Source organism: Schistocerca serialis, chromosome 7 (assembly GCF_023864345.2).
Source record: "Schistocerca serialis cubense isolate TAMUIC-IGC-003099 chromosome 7, iqSchSeri2.2, whole genome shotgun sequence".
NCBI lineage: Eukaryota > Metazoa > Arthropoda > Insecta > Orthoptera > Acrididae > Schistocerca > Schistocerca serialis.
The window spans coordinates 363,496,967-363,522,131 of NC_064644.1; positions in this window are offsets into that span (position 1 = coordinate 363,496,967).

The window sequence follows — 25,165 nt, forward strand, 5'->3', positions numbered from 1 at the left end:
CTTATCCGTATCGCAGACCTATCGCTACTGTACAGCAAATGAAAAGCCTTGCGATTTACAGATATATCCGCATCTCGGTAACTTTTCCATTAGTTAGTGAGCTTACAGAGGAATTCTTAGATAGATTTCATCCTCTCTTATTTCTGCGAAACTTGTCGTCCTCTTTGCGGTCTTTTCGATTAATTTTTCCAAGGAGAGTAGCATTAAAGCCAGACGCGTGTATAGCTCTTTCATTTTAAGTATCAGGAAACTGCTAGCAACTTTTTCTGCGGCTCTACCACCATTTCCCTTACTGTGTAGCTAATCTTACGGCACTCTTCTAGAAATCTGCTCCTCTCTGCAGACCCTTGCTACCTCTCGCGTGTATGAAATCGCGACACTTGAAATCGTACGCTGAAGCTTTGTCAGGATCTTAAGTGATACATTGTCACATAGGATCTGAAACCAAACAGAGCTTACAGTAGCAGCTTAGTGAACAAGAACTGACGGAGTTGAACAGCAGACTAAAGCAAAACTGCTCCTATTTAATCACAGGTGTGATGTTCCATTGTATTCCCGTATTCCGTCAATAAGTAGATCCAAGAAACTTTAAGAACAATGCATTATAAACGGCACAGAGCTAGGCGGTAATCAAACTAGTGACTCACACCACGACAACCAGCGACCATAACAACTACACCACGGTGGATGCGGTACAGCAAGCGGCCTTGCTATCCGTTCTCGTGCAGTAGCAACCTGCTGTCTCACATTTGACTTCAGCTTTCTGGAACTGAATGGTTGAAAAGGCTCTGAGCACTATGGGACTTAACTTCTAAGGTCATCAGTCCCCTAGAACTCAGAACTACTTAAACCTAGCTAACCTAAGGACATCACACACATCCATGCCCGAGGTAGGATTCGAAACTGCGACCGTAGCGGTTGCGCAGTTTCAGACCGTAGCGCCTAGAACCACTCGGCCACCCCGGCCGACCTTCTGGAACTGAATCGGTGGCCCTCCACATTGTGGTGTTGGCTAAGCCTTGCGTTCTGGACGTGTTGTTGTTTTCTTATGGTTACTATGACGTGAAAATACTCATATCTGTCGAATCATAGCTGTAGTTGGAACCACCTATCATCGATTTGCTTCTCGGGACTGTGAATACATCTACAGCTATGCACAGTCTCCGCAAGTCATCTTTCTATTTACCTTAAATGGTGCCTTGTACAACAGATGCTCACTCCCTCTTCTGTTCCGCTCTCAAATAAAGCTACGTAGAAACCATCGTGTTGTGCACCTACACGAGGCCACATTTCAGTTGTACACGCGAACACTGAGAGAAATGTACTTTGGTAGGAGCAGACTCGTTATTCGCACTGTCGCAAAGGCGGATACCTAAACTTTCGTAGCAGTATTGCTACAAGAACTTTTTCTATCTGTGGATCCCTATTTGGGTCCACGGAGCTTTTGGTAATACTCGTATGCTGATTCAGCCTACCGGTAACAAATCTAACAGCACACCTATGAATTGCTTCGATGTCTGCCTTTAATCCTTCCTGGTGGGCTATCACTACTCAAGAATGGGTCACACAGGTGTGCTGAAGCGATTTTCTTTGTACATAGGTTTCACTACCTATAATTCTCCCAGTAAACTTAATCTGACTATTCACTATCTCTACAACCGACTGAGCTTCATTTTACATCACTTTGTAAGATTTCTCCTGTATATATAACAGTAGCGACACACTGTTTCGATCGAAACAGCACAGTGAAGTGATTCATTTTAGTACCAGTTTTCAGTAGTATTTTCAACAGGATTCTCTTAAAAACCGAGACGTTCGACGTACAACATAAGTGAATTTGGCCACTCCTTTATTGCGACAGATGTCGTGACGGTGCACAGAAAGTAAAGTACGCTACAATCTTCTCCCATTAGCAGGATCAGACCTTTGCTACAGTATGACTAAGGAATAATCGGGATGTCAGCTCACGAGAAACTCGAAAAGTAGAGACAGGTGGCTACAGTATGACTAAGGAGTAATCGGGATGTCAGCTCGCGAGAAACTCGAAAAGTAGAGACAGGTGTCCTACTGCACGTAAAACTCGTCAAATTCTATATCAACATCAGTATTCCGCAAGTCACCTGATGGCGTGTTGTGTAACGCTAACTGATACTCACGTCCCTGATCCATACGCGAATGGCGCGTGAGAAGAAATATTGTCGTTATGCCTCTGTATTTGCTTTAATTCCTCGAATTTGCTATTGGGAAGAGCGGTGAAGGAGAAAAAGCGCCAATTGGGACAAAAATATGCAAACCGTTTTATCGAGAAATTTCAGTTATCGCGGAGATCAAAAGAGTAGAGAAAAATTTAACACGGTATCAATATATGACTAACCATAATATGGTTCAATAGCTCCGTTTTATAATTAATTAAAGATGCTACATTTTGAAGTATTGGTGAAAGGCGCTACTAAAGATATCCAGAAATTTGATACCAATGTATACACAGCCTTGTAAATCATCACAGTGAAAGAGTCTGAACTGAACTCCCTCTAGGAGGGGATTTTCTGAAACAGAAGGGGAAAGGATACCGAATGAATAACATCAAATAAAACCGTTTGCAGGGAACGCGTCCCTTGTACATTATTAACGCAAAAATATGCAAATTCCGCCACGTCCTGCGTACCACGTTCCGTTCCAGTGTTTTCCAGTTGCGAGAGTTTCGTCGCCTCTGGAGGGACAGCAGCAAATACGGATGACGAAGAGCACACTCGGTACACTGAGAAACAAATATTTATTCCATTCTTGTTTTTTTTCCGGTCACCAGACTTTCAACTGAAATTCATGCCTTCCTGCACTTCTCAGAGCTACCTATTCCTGTTATTCACGTTTGCTGACTCCGTCAAAGCAGAAATAAACTATTTATTTACATCTTAACTCGTGTTCCAGGAACTAGATCTATTTAAAGGAGTTATTTGCGATAGTCACAGAGGCAGGCGTGTGATCATCGGATAGGAGAAGGAGGCTTCCAGAAGGCTAAAAAAAACCTGATACGGAATAAAAAAGGATATTTTTCGATTCTCTATATGCCTAGAAGTACTCGCGCTATGTTTCCCAAGTCGATTCAGTTGTGATAGAACTAGTGTGTTCAAACGGTCTACCACTCCTGTTCTCTCCTAGATATTTCTAATGGCCACTACGTGAATTGCAGTGTGGAAGCAGCAAAACAGCTGCAAACTGTCCATAGGATTACTGTTCTTAGATTGCAGGAATCCAATTACATTACTTTATACAGATTCCTAAGCCTGTCGCTTATCCGAACTTTGTATACACACCTCGTACGACTGAAAGTGCTCGTATCTTTTTTCTCTCGAGTTAGTCAATAGGACTGTGTTAATAAATACGTCTAACACTGTTTCTTTGGATAATATTTTTGGGTACTTAAGCCCCATAAACCTAAATCAAAATTTGGTATGCAAGCATTATCTTCAGGATTACATTCGAACAGCTAGTTTTTGATGCCTGGACGGAATTAACGGTCTCGAGATCATAAGAGATGGGGCGTAGTGTACTGAATCACATTCATCCGCTATTTATTCAAAAGAGTTCACCAAAATTATAGAAAACAGGTCAGCATGTTCGTATGGTGTTTTGTGCTGCACTTTTCGTGGGCAGAAACCCAATGTTATCACAGCTTCACTTGCCACTGAAGTGAGTGGAAACACTCCCACTCTAGCCACAAGTTTGTTGGAGTGGATTGGATTGTTTGGGGGAAGAGACCAAACAGCCAGGTCATCGGTCTCATCGGATTAGGGAAGGACGGGGCAGGACTTCGGCCGTGCAGTTTCAAAGGAACCATCCCGGCATTTGCCTGGAGCGATTTAGGCAAATCACGGAAAACCTAAATCAGGATGGCCGGACGTGGGATTGAACCGTCGTGCTCCCGAATGCGAGTCCAGTGTGCTAACCACTGCGCCACCTCATTCGGTACAAGTTTGTTGGCGTAGCCATTTATGTGTACGTGTATCTTTCTTACGACAATAAAACACTGTTGGGAAAGTTGTTGAGACGTTTAGTGACACACGTACTACAGAAAAATCAATTATTATTCTAAATTCTAAATTCTGAATTCCTGCGCTCTCCAGAATAGTGATTACGCACAGAATACTAACGGACGGAATGCGAACTGAGTTGCCACAGAGACACGATCTGTTTTGACAGGATGCATTCCTCGTATTTCATCAAAGCAAAAATATGCAAATTACAATGCGTTCCACATGCAGCTTGCGTTTCAGCACTGCGCACCGTCAACATGACAGTCTACACGACATCAAACACGTATGACAGAAAACTCTGTTCCAGCAGATATAGTCTTAACACTATTCACATTAAATATACTGCAGGAAGCTAGCAAAATTCAGTGTTTATGAATCTCGTGTTTATTATATTACGAGAAGATTTCTGTCCTACTGTAGATCGAATGACAAAATTAAGGAACTACTTTATGAAATGGTAGGTCATCACTCAGTTCAAAAACGAAATAATTACGCTAAAAAAATAGGACCATACGTATTAGTCGGATTTTATTGTAACGTAATTCCGCACGATTTCGTATTAGATGCTCACACCATTTTCGTCGATTATGTATATTAAAACTATGCTCACATTCCCGCTTGTTGTATAGCGTGCTGTATACATAAAAACATACATTTATTACTATAGCAGTATGGCACTTTGCTGTGTTCCTATTAAATTGTGTAGTCACTATTTTACTTCGCTATTTTTACGATTACTCTTCCTCACCCTTTTTGTCACTAATTGCATAGTATATAGTTTTAAATATTGATATATTCCATGAGTAAACGGTAATTAATTGAAACCCTCAGCTGCCGACAGGTGTTGTTGATATACCTCAATGGGGACAGCTGAAAATGTGTGCCCTGGTGGGGACTCGAACCCGGGATCTCCTGCTTACATGGCAGACGCTCTATCCATCTGTGCCACCGAGGACGCAGATGAATAGCGCGACTGCAGTGACTTATCTCTTCGACGCTTCCCATGAGACCCACATTCCGAACTGTTCACAATCTCCATTCGTAATGTTCCTAATAGATATTTGCCCATCCACTCAGTACTCGCGAAAATTAAGGTGACGATTCCCGCAGGAGTTCGGGCAGCCTGTACGTATTCGCACAGACGAAGGTCAATTGGCCGGGTAGCCTTTTACTATTGTAGGAGCCACGGTGGTCCCGGTCGCCTACGGTAGCCGAGTGGTGACCTCTCCAGTTGACAGGATGCTAGGAAATGACCGTGGACGCGTCAGAAACGCCAAAGAAACATTATTAATTCATAACACCTTTATTCCTGACGAGTACAATGTGGCCTGCGTAACACAGGCTGGCTGAGCTTGGCGATATCAACGACCTTCCCCGAGTCCTCGCTGACTCGGAGCGATGACACCAGCTATGGGCCGCACCAGTCTTGCTTGCACAGCACCGCGTGCTGTGACGTAGCGGTGGAGTGCCCTTACTTCAGCCGTGCGTGGCTGGCGGCACCTGGCTGGCCGGCCGGCTCGACGGTGGACACCAGGCCGCTGTGCGTAGGGGGCTCCGCGTTGGAGTCCCGGTGCTGTCAGCATGAGAAGCGTTCTCGTAGTGCAGAGTGTACTCTATTCCACCCCGTCTTCTTCCCTGCTCCTCCTGGTTGGCTCATCCGCAGTGGATGGGCGGAACGGGCTGCAGTCCCCACAGCATCGTCGGCTCACCTGGTTATGTTGGTCGATGTACATGGCCTTGGCCCCGCACGATCTCGAGGACGGCTCACTGATATGGTCAGTATTGGCGGCGAGCGAGTCTGCCGCGATGTCTGCTAATCCTGGGTTGACTGACAGCGGCAGCAGAGAGGACCAGAGCTGCTACTGTCCCCTCATGTCTGCTGCTGGATGGGCCGCCCTTACTGCAACATCTCCTTAATAAAGATTAACATGCCGATCACCGAGCTGAGCGCTACGCAGCGTCCCAGTACACATCTAACTGCAAGTTTAACTGCAAGTGCTTTGTTGCTATCAAAGCTGGCGTATTTGAAGGAAGCACGAGCGACGTCCTGATATCATGCTCGCTTGTAATGAACACATTCATTCCATTTATACTGCTGATTTATCTGTCGTACTCGCCCCTTAGGTGTTCTTGTGACAGAGTTACGTGTTGTTATGGCAAACTTACGTGAAGTTATGAAATGCAGAACAGCTGACGCTATACCTCTGTCTTACACTCTATGAAAGTCTCCATCTAACACAAACCCGCATGCTAAGTAATTCTCTCTCGCCTGTTGTGTGTAATCAGGCCACTGCCTCTGCGTGACGACACATTCCGATACATGTGCAATCCACTTACCTCTTTGCTAACCTACTGCCACTGGCTCACGGCATAGGCAACGAAACTCTGACAATATTCCACGTTTGCAACTCTTTACTATTCCGCAACACTACACTATATATGAAGATAGTAACTGTTCTCGAAAGAACAGATACCATAGATGACCGTGCAGCTTCTCATACCATTGACATTTATCAACAACACCTGGCTGCAGCTGAGGGTTTCAATTAAATATCATTTATTTTAGAGTAGCTGCACGGTTATCAATGGTATCTGTTTTTTTGAGAACAGTTACTATCTTCAGATACGTTCCATGAGTATTTACTTTCTAGCTTTACTTTTTTTTACAGCTGCATTCCTTCACAAACACACTGTCTGTTAATAGCACTCATATCCATCCTTTTCAGCGCGGACCTCTGTGGGACTTGCAGGAAGAGAGTCAATGATGTTGTGGAAGATACAGACAGAGATGTGGAACCATACCGACTCCAGTGCCGTGGCCATCAGCGCTAGGTTTCTCGGCTTAGATTCCATGGTGCGAACAGCCCGAATGAGGCGGTCCCACTGATTTTCGACTGCTTTTTGACCCGCGGAATCTGGTGGCCAGGCGAATACGGTAACCTCTCCCTGGTGCTCTCCGAACCACATATGTACACTGTGAGCTGCGTGACACATTGCAGTATCCTGCTCGCAGTTGCTTTAGTGCCGAGGAGGAAGAGGCTGCATAAAGTATTAGCCTTGATCCCCAAGGATAGCTACATATTTGTGTTGGCCCATTGTGCCTTCCAGAATGACGAGATTACACAGGGAATGTCACGAAAGTATTCCCCAGATCATAACGAAACTTCCTCGTTTGCTTTTAGACATTTTACGCCCTACACGTCAATGACCATCTGTCCGATGCAACATAAAACGTGAGAAGGCCAACTGTTGCCATTCAGTGGACACCCAGCAGCGGTACTGGCATGCTAATTTCAACCTTTGTCACCAACAAACAGCAGTCACTATGGTTGCATGACCAGGCGCCTGCTACGAACGTCCGTATACAGCAACTTTCGTAGAACGGACGTTGAGGAGAGAGTGTATATGGCCCATTGGTTCATCCGAGTGGTTAGTTGCTCAACAGTCTATTCCCACATCTCCGTGACTCTCGTTCACCCCTGCTATTTGTGACCCGTGATGTATCAGCCACCTTGGTGTTGGTTTTGAGTAGTGCTGTTTGGCATGCATGGTATACGTTAACCATGGCAGCATGCGAACAGTTTACAGACTTAGGTGTTTTTGAAATGCCTTCAGCCTTGGCCGGAAAGCCAATGACTGTGCCCTTTTCGACGTAAGAGAAATAAATTCTCGCACTACGACAAGGACTCCACTGTTCACCGCGACGCCCAGTCAATATATATATATACATATATACGAGGGTTGACTGAAAAGTAATGCCTCCACCCTCGTAACTCTTCAACATTTGGCAGCATTGGTGTGTGGCTGGTAGTGGCTTATTCCGTAGCACATCCTGTGACAGCAACCAGCGAGTTTCGCAAGCAACTCCTGAAATGATATCGCACAGACTAGAAATTTTCCAGGAACTTCTCTAGCGTCACGAGATTGAAGGTGGCGCGTTCCTCCATTCAGTTGTGACAGGACACGAAACGGGGGCGGGGGGAGGGGGAGTTACCATTACGACCCGGAGACGAAACATCAGTCTACGCAATATCGACACAAAGACTCACCCTAGAGAAAGAAATTCAAGACGCAGTCCTCAGCTGGAACAATCATGGCCACAGTGTTCTGTGACGCAGATGGTGTTATTCATGTTGATTTCCTTGATCATGGAACAACAATAAATTCAGAGCGTTACATCAAAACGCTACGAACTCTGAAACGAGGGGTAACAAGGGAAATGTTTTCCTGCAGCATGAGAATGCCAAACCATTCACTTCACGTGCCACCACAGCAGAACATCAGAGACTGAATCTCACCACCGTACGGCATCCTCCATACAGTCCAGATTTATTACCGTCTGACTTCCAGCTGTTCCCGATAGTGAAAGACGGTCTGCGGGTACATTATTATGCTTCTGATGAAGACGTTGAGAGAACTGTGAGACTACTTACTTATTACATCCTCCGCTGCTAGTGCTGTCACCTGCTGTCTGTGAGTGAGTGGTTATTACACGTTTACAGCGAACATAGGCGGTCGTGCACTATTTTGACTGGACCGTGAATTTTTCTTCTGTTATTAGTTCTTGTTAATCTATTATTGCAATCATCATTCGACGAACATTGCCCAATGGGAAAGCGAAAGCAACATCAGGACTCACCTTTGGCGGTAATCACATGAACTGGCAGTTTCGAACTAGAATTAATGTAGACATTTAGTTTCGGCGAGTAAGTTAAATTTCATGCTAGTATTCTGTTTTCGTCAGCGTAGAAGATAGTTTATTGTTAAAAAAGGGTGTTTCTATTTTCCGTAAAAAAAATAAAAATAAAAAGCGGTCGGCGTACCCTGAGGATAGCGTACCTACATCTACATCTACATTTATACTCCGCAAGCCACCCAACGGTGTGTGGCGGAGGGCACTTTACGTGTCAGTGTCATTACCTCCCTTTCCTGTTCCAGTCGCGTATGTTTAGTCCAAGCGGCACATCGATGCAACTGCTCAGCCGTGAGTTGTACTGTAATAAGTTAACATGTGTTTGTGTCTCTCGTCACGAAAATGAAACAACATAATATAGCGCAAGGTGTATGCAATTTCTGTTTGCGTTAAATTGGGTGAAAACGCGACGACAACTGATGCTAAGCTTCAGAAGGCTGCCAGACAGCAGTTCTGTCAGAGACAGTGCTGTGGAAGGGAATGGACAGTGTCTTTAAAAGAGGTGGTAATATGAACATTAAGAAAAGCAATACATGAGTAATATATAGCCAAATTAAATCAGGTGATACTGAGCGAATTAAGATTAGGATATGTGACACTGAATGTACTTCGCATATTTTGCTGTTTGGGCAGTGTAATAGTTGATGATGGCCGAAGCAGAGAGTATATAAAATGTAACTGGCAATAGCAGTGGAAAGTTTGTTGAGGGAATTTTTTAAAATCGGATGGGAGTTTCAGTGTTATTGACGCGTCTGCTCACGTAACGTTACTAAAATGAATGATAATTTGCCTTCAAATAGAAATTGAAATTAATCTCTGGAAATAAAACTGTTGAAATTCATTGGAGCAGATGGCCATTGCTGATGGTGGATGCATCTTTGCTTGTGTTACCAATTCACTTCTACAAAAATTCTACAAAATTTAGAAGAGATCACACCTTTCTATACCCCATCAGTTTTGTGGGGTGACGAAGGCTATGGTTGTTTACGTTGTGTGTGAAGTACCACTGGGCTGTGCCCAACTGACTTCAGAATGCGCTAGGGAATTTCGTGAAGACGAGGAATTGGAATAGTGTGTGATTTCAGTGTATAAGCTTGTGTTTGGTGTTTTGTTGGCCCTTAAAGTAAAGTGTAAGGGTTGATTTTTGGCGTTTAGGATAAGCTTCTGGAGGTTCGCGCCCAAAATTTTGTATGAGATTGTGGGGCGAAGTTTCTGTTTTTGAGTAAAATTTTGTGCATTTGTCCTGAATAAGTGTGTAATTGGTGGGCTGGGTTAAAAAGTCTTTTATGTGTTTTATGGGGACGTATCGGCCGGCGCCTGGGATGTCATGGGAAACTTCGTTTCAAAGGCGTTACAGTCATGTCAGTGCTGTGTCTGACACTGTAGACCACACCTCTGAGCCATAAAACATGATCGGAATTATGTGTTGGCAGTAGAGGAGGAGACTGTGCTGAACTGTCAATCCACCCACTTTTAGGAGGATATACAGCCTACAGAATAGTGCACAGCTTCTGTTTGCTGATGTGGTGAGATGCCTGTTCCACGTTGGGTGTCGATTTATTTCAGGGCCCAAGTAAAATAATGTGATTCTGCAGGTCAAATCTCTGCAGTCAATGATGAGCTGGCTTCGTTTTTGGTGGCGAAATATCTCATCTGCCGCTTAGTGGGGTTCATTTTTATCTTCCAAAGATTACGCCACTGTGTAATCTTGTCGAGGTGTTGTTGTATGTGGCGGTGTGTATGGAGCAGGCTGCGACTACTTCTGTATATGGCGATGTCGTCAGCATATAGAGCACTCTCTCTGCTGAACTGCCTAGGAATATCATTCTTGTGTATGGTATAAGAGATGGGACATAAAATAGAGCCTTGTAGGACTCCTGTCACAACCTGTTGTGTCCAGCTGGACTTTCCTCTGTTCCTTACAAAGAACTGTCATCCTTTAAGAAAGGAGTCAATGATCCAGGGTGTGTGTACTGGACACCCGAGCTAAAAATGGTTCAAATGGCCCTGAGCACTATGGGACTTAACTTCTGAGGCCATCAGTCCCCTAGAACTTAGAACTACTTAAACCTAACTAACCTAAGGACATCACACACATCCATGCCCGAGGCAGTATTCGAACCTGCGACCGTAGTGGTCGCGCGGTTCCAGACTGAAGCGTCTAGAAGTGCTCGGCCAAACCGGCCGGCAGCTGAACTAAATCAGTCGTCGGACCGAAGATCGCGTCGCCAACTTCAAGGCCTGTTCACCACAAACTGCCATTAGTTATTTTTAACTCTGCTACGGTTTCAGTAATCGTGAGACATGAAGTTGTGTACTGTGTTGTTTTGCATAATACTATGGGGCAGCGCTTGGTTCTGGGGTCATGGTCGGTACGTTTCGGTGCTTGGCTAAATTAAAGAAGGCAGCTAGCATTGCAAGAGGAGGCAAGCTCAGTTCACTATTTGTAGCATTGTGTCCAGAGTAGATTTGGGTTCTGTGGACTAGAGCGGAATGGAAGTTCTCAGTCAGTGGCTTGCACGATTCTGTTATGATATCGAATGCGAACTTCTCTGTCTCAGCTATCGTGTAGAGAACTGTAGGAAGCGACTATGCAGAGTACATTGGATTGCAAATGGTGATTATTGTTGGGTTAGAGTAACAAATTATTGGGATCAGTGACGTATTGTCTGCCGAAACTGAATCTAGACGTACATATTCTCGGTGTGGCGAAGCAGCTTAAATCAATTAATAAAGACGAGGTGTAGATTACGCATCAGTTAGTTTCCTTTCATATTATACTGATATATAGCAAATCCATACTTAGAAATAACATATAACTGAAAACTCGTCGAAAGATAGCATCTAAGGACTGAAAGTTGCAAAGGTCTCAACAATACTCAAGAGCTGAAATAGGAGTAATATGTTGCATTTCAAACAGGTACATTTTTGAACATGTAATCTTTGTTCGAACAACATGATTTGCCTCGAAGTAAACGATTTATTTACAAATGACCAACATGGATTCAGAAAATACCGTTCTTGTGAACCACAACTAGCTCTTTACTCCCACAAAGTGATGAGTACTATCGACAGGGAATGTAAAACTGATTACATATTTTCAAATTTCCGAAGGCTGTTGACACCGTACTTCACAAGCGAAGTCAAATTAATTTGTGTCCTTATAGAGTATAGTCTCGTGCATGCTAATTGTTTCGTAGCCATCGCGTAACACGGAAGTAATATCCGGCATTCCCCAAGAAGTGTGTTAGACATTCAGCTGTTCCTGGTCTATATAAAGGATTTGGGTGAAGGTGAGCAGACTTCTTAGGCTGTTAGCAGATGATGCTCTCATCGTCTTGTAAAATAATCAGGCTGTCAAAACCAATAGCAAAATGATTTATACAAGGTGTCTGCATGGTACGAAAAGTGTCAATCGACTCTAAATAACGAAAAGTGTGAAGCCATCCATACGGGTACCAAAAGGAATTTTCAAAGCTCCAGTAACACGAAAATTTGTAACGGCTGTGAATTCACCTAAATACTTAAGGATTACAAATACGAATAACTGAAATTGGAACCGTCACAAAGGTAATGCTGTGGGGAAAGCAAATCGAAAAATCCGATATATTTCCAAAATGCTTAAAAAATGTAACAGGTCTACTGAAGAGACTGCCTACACTAAGCTTTTCAGTCCTCTTCTGAAGTACTGCTCCGAGGTTTGACGTCAGCATGAGGTAGGATTGACGAAGGACATCGAAAAATTTCAAATGGGGCAGTTCGTTTCGTATTATCGCGAAGTTTATAGGAGAGAATGCTACAGATATGATACACGAATTGGGCTGGCAGTCATTAAAGCAAAGCCGTTTTTTCGGTGCGGTATGATGTTTTCATTAAATTTCAACCAACAACTTTCTCCCCCAGTGCGACAAAATTTTGCTGTCGTCCACCTAAAAAGTTAGCTATGTTTCTCATGAAAAAATAAGAGAAATCATAGCTCGCGCAGAAAGATTTATGTGTTCAGTTTTCCTGTGCGCTGTTCGAGAGTGGAAAGATAGAGGAACAGCTTGAAGGTGACTCGATGAACCCTCTCTCAGGCACTTAACTGCTAAGTGGAGAGTAATCATGTCGATGTAGCTGTAAATTATTCCGAGAAAAGGTTCGTTCTCGTAGACCGGAAATGGAAAATATTAATATCAGAGTAATAAACTGCTAAACCATCCCTGGTAAGGTTACAGAGTTAGTACCTCTTATTGAAAATAATGCTGTCTAGATAGTATTAGGAAAAGGCGGCCGGTTGAAATCTGAAGTGATATATATCGTAAAGTGCGCATATATTCCAACAAACAGTTCGATAATAGAAGTTTGATAAAAGATGGCTCCACAGCATACATGAAAATTTAAAATGAAATCATTCCGCATTTGTTTGCTAAAACGTCATTTACTGCGATTACGTTTAAGACGTGTGGTCATTTTCAAGCATTGTCGGATGTAACATGAAGCTGTGACGTGCTGTGTAAGAGCAGTTCCTTGAGGGGCTGTGAATTTATTCGCTGTTTCGAATACCATACACGTTACAAAGCTGGCGAAATAATGATTTAAACACTTAAGTTTAAATTTCCATTAGATGGTGTGGTAAATGGATCACAAAACCGGCAAATATGTAAACATACAAATTTCACCAGCTCTGTAACGCGTACGGTAGATACATATAGCCGATAAATTCATAAAACGTCGTGCAATTGCGTCCCAGTTTTATTATACTGCATTAGTTACAGCATCCCTCATCGCTTGACATAATGACCATATGTCGAAACTGCAGTCGCAAAGAATAATGTTTTAACAACCAAGAGCAGAATGATTCTCCATGATCGTCATCAGGAGTTAAAATCACCGACTACCGGGAATGGCGCGGTATTCCGCTTATACGCATCATCTAGAACGTTCCAGAGAGCGTCGGAGTGGCTCAAGCGTGGAAGGCAAGTTGGACAGCATCTAGCAGCTCCATCCTGCCAGAGGATCGGGGCGAACGAGACATACGCGCGTGCAACGAACGACGTCACACTAGCCGACTTGTCCGCCACGCTTCGCGAACGCTCGGTTCCGCCCAGGCCCCACGCGAAATCAGTATTTCATTGAAAATATACCCACTAAAGGTCGTAATTTTGTCGTGTGCTAAAGAGAACTTGCATTATGGTTCAAATGGCTCTGAGCACTATGGGACTTAACATCTATGGTCATCAGTCCCCTAGAACTTAGAACTACTTAAACCTAACTAACCTAAGGACAGCACACAACACCCAGCCATCACGAGGCAGAGAAAATCCCTGACTCCGCCGGGAATCGAACCCGGGAACCCGGGCGTGGGAAGCGAGAACGCTACCGCACGACCACGAGATGCGGGCAGAACTTGCATTAATTTAAACACGCAGTCAGTAATGATTAAACACTTTTGAAATAGTTTCTCGCTCCCCGCCAGAGACTGCGGCTAACACTCGTAAGACCTGCAGCGTCACGTGCTGTGACGTAAGCACCACGGCCTGCCTTTCTTGTGGGTCTCGCGGCAGACCGAGTGACGTAAGATGGAGCGGGAGTCCGGCTGCACGTTTGAAACTGTCGTTCCCACGCCCCTACAAGCGTCAGGCCTTCGTCTTTGCTTTCGCTCAATGCCTAATGCCCGTACTCATCTCCCACTACGTGTATGTCCTTGGTCTCCGTTCGAATCGTTGCTGTTTATTCTAATTTCAGCTGCTTCTTTCATAAGAGAATTCCATTATGATAGTATTTGAGCCCAGATTCTCGTCTTTTTAAATTATATTTGATGCCCGTTTTCTAGGCAATGTGTAGCCACAGCCGACTTGCACTTGCTTGACATTATGTGAATGCTCTGAACAATGCTTTGCAAAAGTACTAATAGTTTGACGTATGTAAATGCTGCCATATTCAAAGTGGACACCTTCACAGGTGACGCCATACATGCAAGGAACTCTACGACCTATGTTGTCTTTAACGTGGCGTAGCCTATCGCATTTGCCTTGCAGGTGGGACAAAGCACTGGTATCTCTTCAACCGACGTCCGGCTTTCCCGGTAGATGCTGCGCAGTATGAAAGGAATGTAGATGGTTTGCCCTCTTCCGCCGATTCGGTGACACCCGAAAATTTCTCAATTTCTTCCTCGTTGTAACTGTTTTACCTGAATACGTGCTTCAAAAGCTGAAGCTCAGACTCTTAATGGTTGTCGTCAGAAATAATGTTTGCCCTCTGCTCTAAAGCTTTCAGGACCGCGTTTCATTTGCATAAATTGGGGAAAACTGTTAGCGTTCAAGTACCGCTTATTCTGTGCTGAATGACTTGGTCTCCTGCCTTCCACTTAGCTAAAAGATACATGATCTGAAGCTTGCCATCCCCCTCCATTCGAAGGTAGCTTTAATGTTGGGATTGACACCGTTCATGTGGTCGACGTACTACTTCAGTGCCTTTACACAACAATGCCATACCCAGCGGCCTGAAGGACCATACGTGATTCAAACATTGTAACTGGATGCTTTTATAAAACACCTGCATCCTGAGCAGAGCGCTTCAAAGATAACTTGCAGAATACTGCGAGATTGTTTCCCGATCTTACTATCGTGATATGGGGAGATTTCAACACTTGCCATCTACTGAACTGGAGACTCACGCAGTTAAAATTGGTGCCGGAGGAAGCGGTTCGTTTGCGATTGCTCTCAATATCTTTTATGAAAACGATTTCGAGAAGGAAGTTAAAGAACTGACTGGTGAGAGTGGTGTCTTAGACACCTGTTACCTAATAGACCCGAATTTTACTAATCAGTTAACGTCGAGGAGGGAATCAGTAACGTTACGGCTGTAGCAGCATCGGTGGCAACGGGTACTGCTGAAAGTTGAAAAACGTAGGAAAGTAATTTTAGTTCACAAAAGCGACAGGAGATCTATTTCCAGAGTATGTAAGTAATCATCGAATTTTCAGCTTTGAGGACAAATATGTGGAGTATAAATGGTAAACGTGAAAAGCATTCTAGAGTATGTCTTAGGCAAGCGTGAGCAGAGAGAGGTTACGAAGGATGGAAAAGACTCTCCGTGGTTCAATAGCCTCGTTAGAAAGTTGCTGCGAAAGCAAAGACTGAGTCGCTTCCGATTTAAGTGAAGTGAAAGCTTGATATAGAAAGTGGAGCTGAATGAAGCCAAAATTAATGTGATGAGAGCGATGTAACGTGAAATAATTAAACTTAAGAGCGAAATTTTGACAGATGATCTGATTAAAAATCGTATGACGGTTTTGTGTAACCTGAAGTAACTAAGCGAATCGAAATCTTTATTCGATTGCTCAGTGACCACACTGGCTGAGAAACAGAAGATGACGCAAAAACGGACGAAGTTCTGAATCAAGTCCTCAGAAATTGGTTCATCGCGGAAGACCAGAACAATGTTGCTCTTCTGAATAATCACACGAATGCAGAAAAGGAAGCTACTGAGATACGCGGTTGCGAAATACGAGGTCATGCTGAAAAGTAACGCCTTCGGTGCTTTTACGTGAAATATCATTAACTTTTTGAAAAATCAAACGTTATTAACATTCTATATATTTATTCTTTTTGTCTAGATATTTTCAGCCCTCGCTTAGATGACTCTGAACTGTAGCGTGTAACATGGTAGTGTTCCAAAACGTAATGAACACCTTCGAGGACTTTGACAGTGATAAAGCAGAAGAGAGGTTGTGTCTCCGTCAAGGAAATCAACATTCCACCGTGATGGTACCAACAAACTGGCCTTTCGTTGGGAGAAACGCTTTCATCGCAATGGGGACTGTGTTGAAGAGTAAATATGTAGTTAAGAAGAATAATAACGTAGAATGTTAATACAGTATATTTTATTTAAAAAGTTAACAGTTTTCACGTAAAAGCCATTCTAGGCAATCAATTAAGGATGCTGCGCAATGGAAAGATACCTGGATTGTATGAGATACCTGAGAAATTCTAGAGAGATTGTGAGAACCGACTTTTTCCCCTCCTAGCAGCATTTTGTCATAGGTCACTGGAGCTACAAAGGCTACCCAGAAATTGGAATAAAGTACAGACCATTCTTGTTTTCAAAACAGGCCAGGTCAGAAGCCAGGAGATACTGACAGGTATCAGATACATTATATATTGGTAAGACAGAGATTTAGGAACCAGGTTTTAAATTGTAAGACATTTCCAGGGGCAGATGTGGATTCTGACCACAATCCATTGGTAGATTAAAACTGAAGAAACTGCAAAAATGTGGGAATCTAAGGAGATGGGGCCTGGATAAACTGATTAAACCAGAGGTTGTACAGAGTTTCAGGGAGAGCATAAGGGAACAATTGACAAGAGTGGGGGAAAGATATACAGTAGAAGAATAATGGGTAGTTTTGAGGGATGAAGTAGTGAAGGCAACAGAGGATCATGTAGGTAAAAAGACGAGGGCTAGTAGAAATCCTTGGGTAACAGAAGAAATACTGAATTTCATTGATGAAAGGAGAATATATAAAAATACAGTAAATGAAGTAGGCAAAAGGGAATACAAACGTCTCAAGAATGAGAACGACAGGAGTGCAAAATGGCTAAGCATGCATGGCTAGAGGATAAATGTAAGGATGTAGAGGCTCATCTCGCTACGGGTACGATAGATAGTGCCTACAGGAAGAATAAAGAGACCTTTGGAGGAAAGTGAACCACTAGTATGAATATCAAGAGCTCAGACGGAAACCCAGTTCTAAGCAAAGAAGGGAAAGCTGAAGGGTGGAAGGAGTATACAGAGGGTCTATACGAGGGTGATGTACCTGAGGGCAATGTTATAGAAATGGAAGAGGACGTAGATGAAGATGGAATGGGAGATATCATACTGCGTGAAGAGTTTGATAGAGCACTGAAAGGCCTAAGTCGAAACAAGGCCCTGGGAGTAGACAACATTCCATTAGAACTACTAACAGCCTTGGGAGAGCCAGTCCAGTCAAAATTCTACCATGTGGTGAGCAAAATCTATGAGACAGGCGAAATACCCCCAGACTTCAAGAAGAATATAATAATTCCAATTCCAAAGAAAGCAGGCGTTGACAGATGTGAAAATTGCCGGACTATCAGTTTAATAAGTCACGGCTGCAAAATACTAACGCGAATTCTGTACAGACGAATGGAAAAACTGGTAGAAGCCGACCTCGGGGAAGATCAGTTGGGATTCCGTAGAAATATGGGAACACGTGAGGCAATACTGACCCTACGACTTATTTTAGAAGCTAGATTGAGAAAAGGCAAACCTACGTTTCTAGCATTTGTAGACTTAGAGAAATCTTTTCACAATGTTGACTGGAATACTCTCTTTCAAATTATGAAAGTGGCAGGGGTAAAATACAGGGAACTAAAGGCTATTTACAATTTGTACAGAAACCAGATGGCAGTTATAAGAGTCGAGGGACATGAAATGGAAGCAGTGGTTGGGAAGGGGGTGCGACAGGGTTGTAGCCTCTCCCCGATGTTGTTCAATCTGTATATTGAGCAAGCAGTAGAGTAAACAAAAGAAATTTTCGCAGTGGTTATTAATATCCATGGAGAAGAAATAAAAACTTTGAGGTTCGCCGATGACATTGTAATTCTGTCAGACACAGCAAAGGACTTGGAAGAGCAGTTGAACGGAATGGGCAGTGTCTTGAAAGGAGGATATAAGATGAACATCAACAAAAGCAAAACGAGGATAACGGAATGTAGTCGAATTAAGTCAAGTGATGCTGAGGGAATTAGATTGGGAAATGAGATACCTAAAGTAGTACAGGAGTTTTGCTATTTGGGGAGCAAAATAACTGAAGATGGTCTAAGTAGAGAGGATATAAAATGTAGACTGGCAATGGCAAGAAAAGAGTTTCTGAAGAAGAGAAATTTGTTAACATCGAGTATAGATTTAAGTGTCAGGAAGTCGTTTCTGAAAGTATTTGTACGGAGTGTAGCCATGTATGGAAGTGAAACGTGGACGATAAATAGTGTAGACAAGAAGATAATAGAAGCTTTCGAAATGTGGTGCTACAAAAGAATGCTGAAGATTAGATGGGTAGATCACATAACGAATGAGGAGGTACTGCATAGGTTTGGGGAGAAGAGGAGTTTGTGACACAACTTGTCTAGAAAAAGGGATCGGATGATAGGACATGTTCTGATGCATCAAGGGATCACCAGTTTAGTATTGGAGGGCAGCGTGGAGGGTAAAAATCGTAGAGGGAGACCAAGAGATGAATACACTAAGCAGATTCAAAAGGATGTAGGCTGCAGCACGTATTGGGAGATGAAGAAGCTTGCGTGGAGAGCTGCATTAAACCAGTCTCAGGACTGAAGACCACAACAACAAACAACATCTCGATTTCAGCTTTACAGTTATTATCAAGCCGCAGTTCCACCGGAATTTCTAAAACCATTTGGGGAAGTAGCAATAAAACGACCATGTACGGCGATATAATTTCAGACTTTCGGAAAAGCATCATCTACACATTTTCGAAGACCACAAGAGCCGACAAGTTCGAGAGTTATTGCAGGGTCGGCTTAATAGCTCTTGAATCCAAGTTTATGACAAGTGTAACACACAGAAGAATCGAAAAGACAATTGATGACCTGTCAGATGATGATCAATTTGGCTTTATGAAAGGTAAAGGCACCAGACGCTTCTGACATTGCGGTTCATAATGGAAGCAAGACTGAAGAAATACCAAGACACGGTAACAGGGTTTGTCGACCTAGAAAGTGCGTTCGACAATGTAAAATGACGAAAGATGATCGATAATCTGAGAAAAGTCCGAGTAATTCACAGGGATGGACGAGTAATATGGAATACGTACAAGAAACAAGAGGGAACAACAAGACTGTATGACCAAGAACGAACTGCTCGGATCAAAAAGTGTGTACGCCCCTACTGCTGAATCCATATATCGGAGACGCAATGTCGAAAATAACAGAAAGGTTCAATAGCGGGGTTAAAATTCAAACTGGAAGGAGATCATTGTTACGATTTGCTGATGACAATGCTGTCCTCAGTGAAAATTAAGAAGAATCACAGGATCTGATGAATGATATGAAAAGTCTAATGAGTACAAAGTATGGGCTAAGAATAAATCGAAGAAAGACGGTAGTACTGAGAGCACAAATGAGGGCAGTGAGAAAATACAGATCAGGATTGGTGATCACGAAGAAGATTAAGTTAAGGAATTCTGCTAACTAGGCAGTAAAATAACCAATGACGGACGGTGCAAGGAGGACATCAGAAGCAGGCTAGCACTACCGAAAAGGGCGTTTCTGCCCTAGAGAGGTCTATTAGTATCAAACGTAGACCGTATGTAGAGTTATATACCTGTAGAAATGTAAGTTTGGAGACCATTATTGTACGGTAGTGAAACATGGACTGCGGGAAAACCGGAATAGAAGAGAATCGAAGAATTTGAGAGGTGACGCTACAGAAGAATGTTGAAAATTCGGTGGACTGATCAGATAAGTAATGAGGATGTTCACAAAATCGGCGTGTAAAAGAATGTATCTAAAACACTGGAAAGAAGAGGGGCAAAATGGTAGAATATCTGTTAAGGCATCAATGAATAACTTCCATGGTAATAGAGGGAGCTGTAAAGGGTAAAATCTGTATTGTAAAGTAGAGATATTAATACATCCAGCAAATGCAATACTCTGAGATTAAAGTTTGGCACTGGGGATAAACTGGTGGTAGGCCGCATCACACTAGACTGAAGACACAAAAAGAATAAAAAATGGAGCTTGCACACCTAAGCTATAGTATGAACTATTATTTTCATGTTTGCAAAAAAATGGCTCTGAGCACTATGGGACTTAACACCTATGGTCATCAGTCCCCTAGAACTTAGAACTACTTAAACCTAACTAACCTAAGGACATCACAAACATCCATGCCCGAGGCAGGATTCGAACCTGCGACCGTAGCGGTCACGCGGTTCCAGACTTAAGCGCCTAGAACCGCACGGCCACAACGGCCGGCTTTCATGTTTGCACAAGAGGTAAAGTGTCTCAATGTAGCACTAGCTTAGTGAAATCAAGTGCTACCCTACTTTTGAATATTAACATTAACAGTGCAAATTACATTCTATGGGTGTGGTAGCAATTACTCGGAACTGCATCTGACTATTTGTAAATGAAATTGAACACAAAGAATGTCTAACATCAGCACACAAGTTGGCTTATTCATCAAACACTTACAACACACTAACTCTAGCATACAGAAACTATTGCCTGTTAGAAAATGCACCTGTTGAATTGCATGAAAATTACACAAGTGGAAACGGTTCCTAGCTTCAGCTCCCAAAGTAAGTTTGGCCTTAAAATGGTCTGTTAACCACAACAGATAACTCAGCTATGCTCTGCTTAACTGCGTAAATGTCGAATTGCTGAACTGTGCATTCCAGAAATAAGTCACTGCGTTGCAAATTGTATTAACATTTATTTTAAGGCGCTTTGTGAAATGAGAATTTTTCAATTTTTCCAAAAACATAACAATAGTCCAAGGCATGACAGGGCAGTAATGTCCCGATTTGTTTTCAAATTGTGAAAGGTAAAATTAATGAAAAGTTCGCAAGTGAATGAAAAAGTTGCTTTAACTTGAAACGGTATTACTATTCTTTAATACTACTGAAATTGATTGCATTAAGTCGAAGAGAGTGTTCTTTCTTCAGCATTATTACCAACAGCGAAAACTGATTCAGATACACAATAATTAAGTTACAAAATGTGCGCTAAAGTGGAGGACGACAAACACTAATTAAAATTCTGAACGCATGAACAGTAATTTGTTCTGGACACCAAATGTAGATAATTGTTATAGGAAAGCTGTCATTACACTACAGTATTTAGCGGTCAGCTCTCGCAAGAAATATGAACTCTGTTTATATTCCCTTTTTTAAAATGAGGCGTCACTCTCAGAAATCAATGCAGAGACCTGCGGCGGAAACACCGAATAAAAATTCTCGGATTTACAACCGTGTCACCTAATTTAAATTACACGAGCTTTCGGGCAAGTACTCCTTGACCACTGTCAAGTGGTATGATGGCCAGTGGGCTGCTGGTACGCCCCTTACATACACTAGCTGCCGGCTGTGGCGTCACTGGTGCCTGTGTCATAGCCATATACGGGCGCATGTTGACTCGACGTTCGATGCGCCCGCTTCAACCGCTCGATCGCTGGATGCCACTCCGCGTCTAACGCAGGATCCTCACAATTCTCCACGACATGACGCCATTATAGCCTAGTTGTTTCTTTCAATACGTTGACGACACGTTCGTCGTTTAGCTCCATGGACGTGAGAAACTTGACGAGTTGTGGGCACTTCTCATCACCATTGACAGTAACATCCAGCTTACCATGGACATACAAAAGTACGATGCATTTTTCTCCCTCGACGTTCTCGTCCACGCAAACGAAATGGATGTCTTGTCCGCAGTGTCTAGAGAAACACACCCACGCCGATCTGTAGTTGCACTCTATCAACCATCATTACCACTCACAGAAGTGCACTATTTTACAAATATTATTGCATCGTGCAAGAATGATACCAGAAGCTGATACCTTGCCTCATTTCCAGAGCCACCGACGCTAGCACTTCAGGAACAACGTCTATATGGCTCAGAGCACTATGGGACATAACATCTGAGGTCATCAGTCCCCTAGAACTTAGAACTACCAAACGTAACTCACCTAAGGACATCACACACATCCACGCCCGAGGCAGGATTCGAACTTGCGACCTAGCGGTCACGCGGTTCAAGACTGAAACGCCAAAAACCGCTCGGCTACAGCGGACAACGGCTATAGCTTCCATCCAATAAATGAAGTGATTTCATGTGAAATTTGCAAGAAGACCACAGACGAGGAGGAGGAAAAGATATTTGCATTCTTGCTATTCTGTGGATCCGTGTAGGGCAAGATAAGCCGCCTGCTGAAACGACACAAGATCAAATCGATCACCAGGCATCCGACTAACATCTGTCGGTTACAGAGGCCAGTAAGAGACGCAGCAGGGCTCAGAACACCTGGGTTCTACAAGATACCTTGCGCGTGTGGCCGGTCTTATGTTGGACAAACAGTTCGCACTGTGAAACAACGCAAAAAGTAGCATGGGAGGATTTATCGCCTATGCTACCCCGAGAAATCTGCTTTAACTGTGCATGCCTTAGAAAACTGACACCCGATGAAATTTAACGAAACATCCGTCGTGGTTCGCATAAACGGCTTCTGGGATTGTGTAATTAAACAAGCCATTAAAATTATAATCACAAATAACACCCTAAGCAGAGACGATGGCCTGTAGCTCAGCACGGCATGGGACCCAGCGATCGCGCGATTAATGCGGGCGCATGACGCCGAATCAACACATGCCCTTATATAGTGATGACGCAGGCCCCAGTGACGTCACAGCTTGCAGCCAGCGTATATCAGGAGCGTACTAGCAGCTCACACGCTGTCATGCTACTTGACACTGGTCAAGGAGTACTTGGCCGAAAGCTCCCGTAATTGAAATTACTTGACGCGGTTGTAAACCCGAGAAAATTTTATTCAATCTATGAAATGATCTCAAAATTTTCCTCTATCCTCAATCACTCCAGGGAGCATCTGAAATGAATTTCTTTCTCAACTCGTATTCAGCGTGTCCCCATCGAAGCCTTTCACTCACCGACCTCTCGACATAGTCTCTTGCGGCAGATTCTCTCTAAAATGTTCTGTTGGTGGCGGCAGGAATTCATGGAAACGCCAAGCCCTAGGTTCATCATCACTTGTGTTTCATATCATCTTCATTTATTTAGGGACAGCATTTAACAATTTCCTTTTCAATGGCAAGCAGTGATATGCCAGTTAACAATAACCAATAATCACAGAGCGCCAGAAGAGCTTAAAATTTGTTTTCAAATTAATTCGATTTAAAAGAAAAATCTAACAAGATCAACATCTATAACAACAGAGCGCCAAAAGATTTAGAATTTCCTTTAAAACACTCTCTTAAAAATTAAGTATTACAACGAGGTCAAGCCCAGAACGCTTAGAAATACTAAAAAAGAACACTTTCACAGAAATAGATCAAGATATTCTACAATTTTTCCAAAACAATTTAAGTGAGTAAATGCCCCCTTTCGAAACAACTAGGCCACTGTGGTGTCTACAGGAGTGCGTGTGTGTGTGTGTGTGTGTGTGTGTCTGTGTGTGTGTGTGTGTGTGTGTGTGTGTGTGTGTGTGTGTGTGTGATGAACTAAACTTGCAATAGACTTTAAGTTGGGAAATTTAGTAATTGTCTGACGGCTTGAAACCCTCCTATCTGCACAATTTTGGCGGTTGATTCTGGAAGGAGAAGGTAGGCAAAGACAAATACAACGAGTATCGGAATATTAAGAAGATCCCCGGTACAGACCGTCTTAATATGCTTAGGAACTCATCTTAAGTGACCGACGACCCACAATCGCAATTCGGCACGGTAGAGCGGTCCCAAAGAGGTCCTAGTACCGGCCTCCCCAGGAACCGTCCCCGCTTCATCTGCCGTCAACAAGTTGGTCGGCTGCTGAGGCACACCGGAACAGTTTGTCGGCTCGTCGGACAATCAGGAGCTGGGTCAGCATACAATATGGGTAACTAGCCCAGCCTGAAAAACTGACACCCTGATTTTAGTGTTAAATCAACTGAGACAGTAACCACGTAAAAAATTGACAAACACTTAAAAAAGATCATAACACTTAAGCCCAACAAATAATCAAAGATAACTGCAAGAAAACTATTATTCGCCCCAGAACGCTAAGTATATATACTGACAAACATTTAAACAAGAGGGTAGTTAAACAAGAGGGTAGTATTTAAACTCAAGACAATCCTACAAATGTACAATTTGCCTCCACAATTCCAGTACTCGGACAGCGTTAAAACTGCTCGTTCAAAAATTTAACTGGATAGAAATACTGCACATTACCGATAAAGGACATTCATCAACAGTCCACAGTGTCCAGTACATGACAGCCATCTCCTTGTGTGGCTAGGGTTAACGGACAACCCATTCGATGGCCAATTCTTTTCTAAAACACAACTGAAAAAAGAAGTTAAACAACTCAGTGGAATAACTGCCCTCTCTATCCCAGTAGGACTCCTATTACTTGGACTCCTTCACAGATCCACCAAAAAACATTTCCACAAGCAACTCAGACAATACGAAAACCAGTCACTGTGCACCAACAACGGCGAACTGCAAGTAATCAGGGTCACACAGAACCCAGAAGCGGCCAAAAGGCACAATATATGTCGTCCGCTGAGAAGACCAACTGTCATACCCTGTGAAACCACAGGCAATGGGAAAGATTGAAAAAGAATCGCCAATTGATAGCTTGTTACCAAGAGGTCACTTCGACGGACGGCAACACAATGAGTGGCGGCGGCAACACACTTTCGA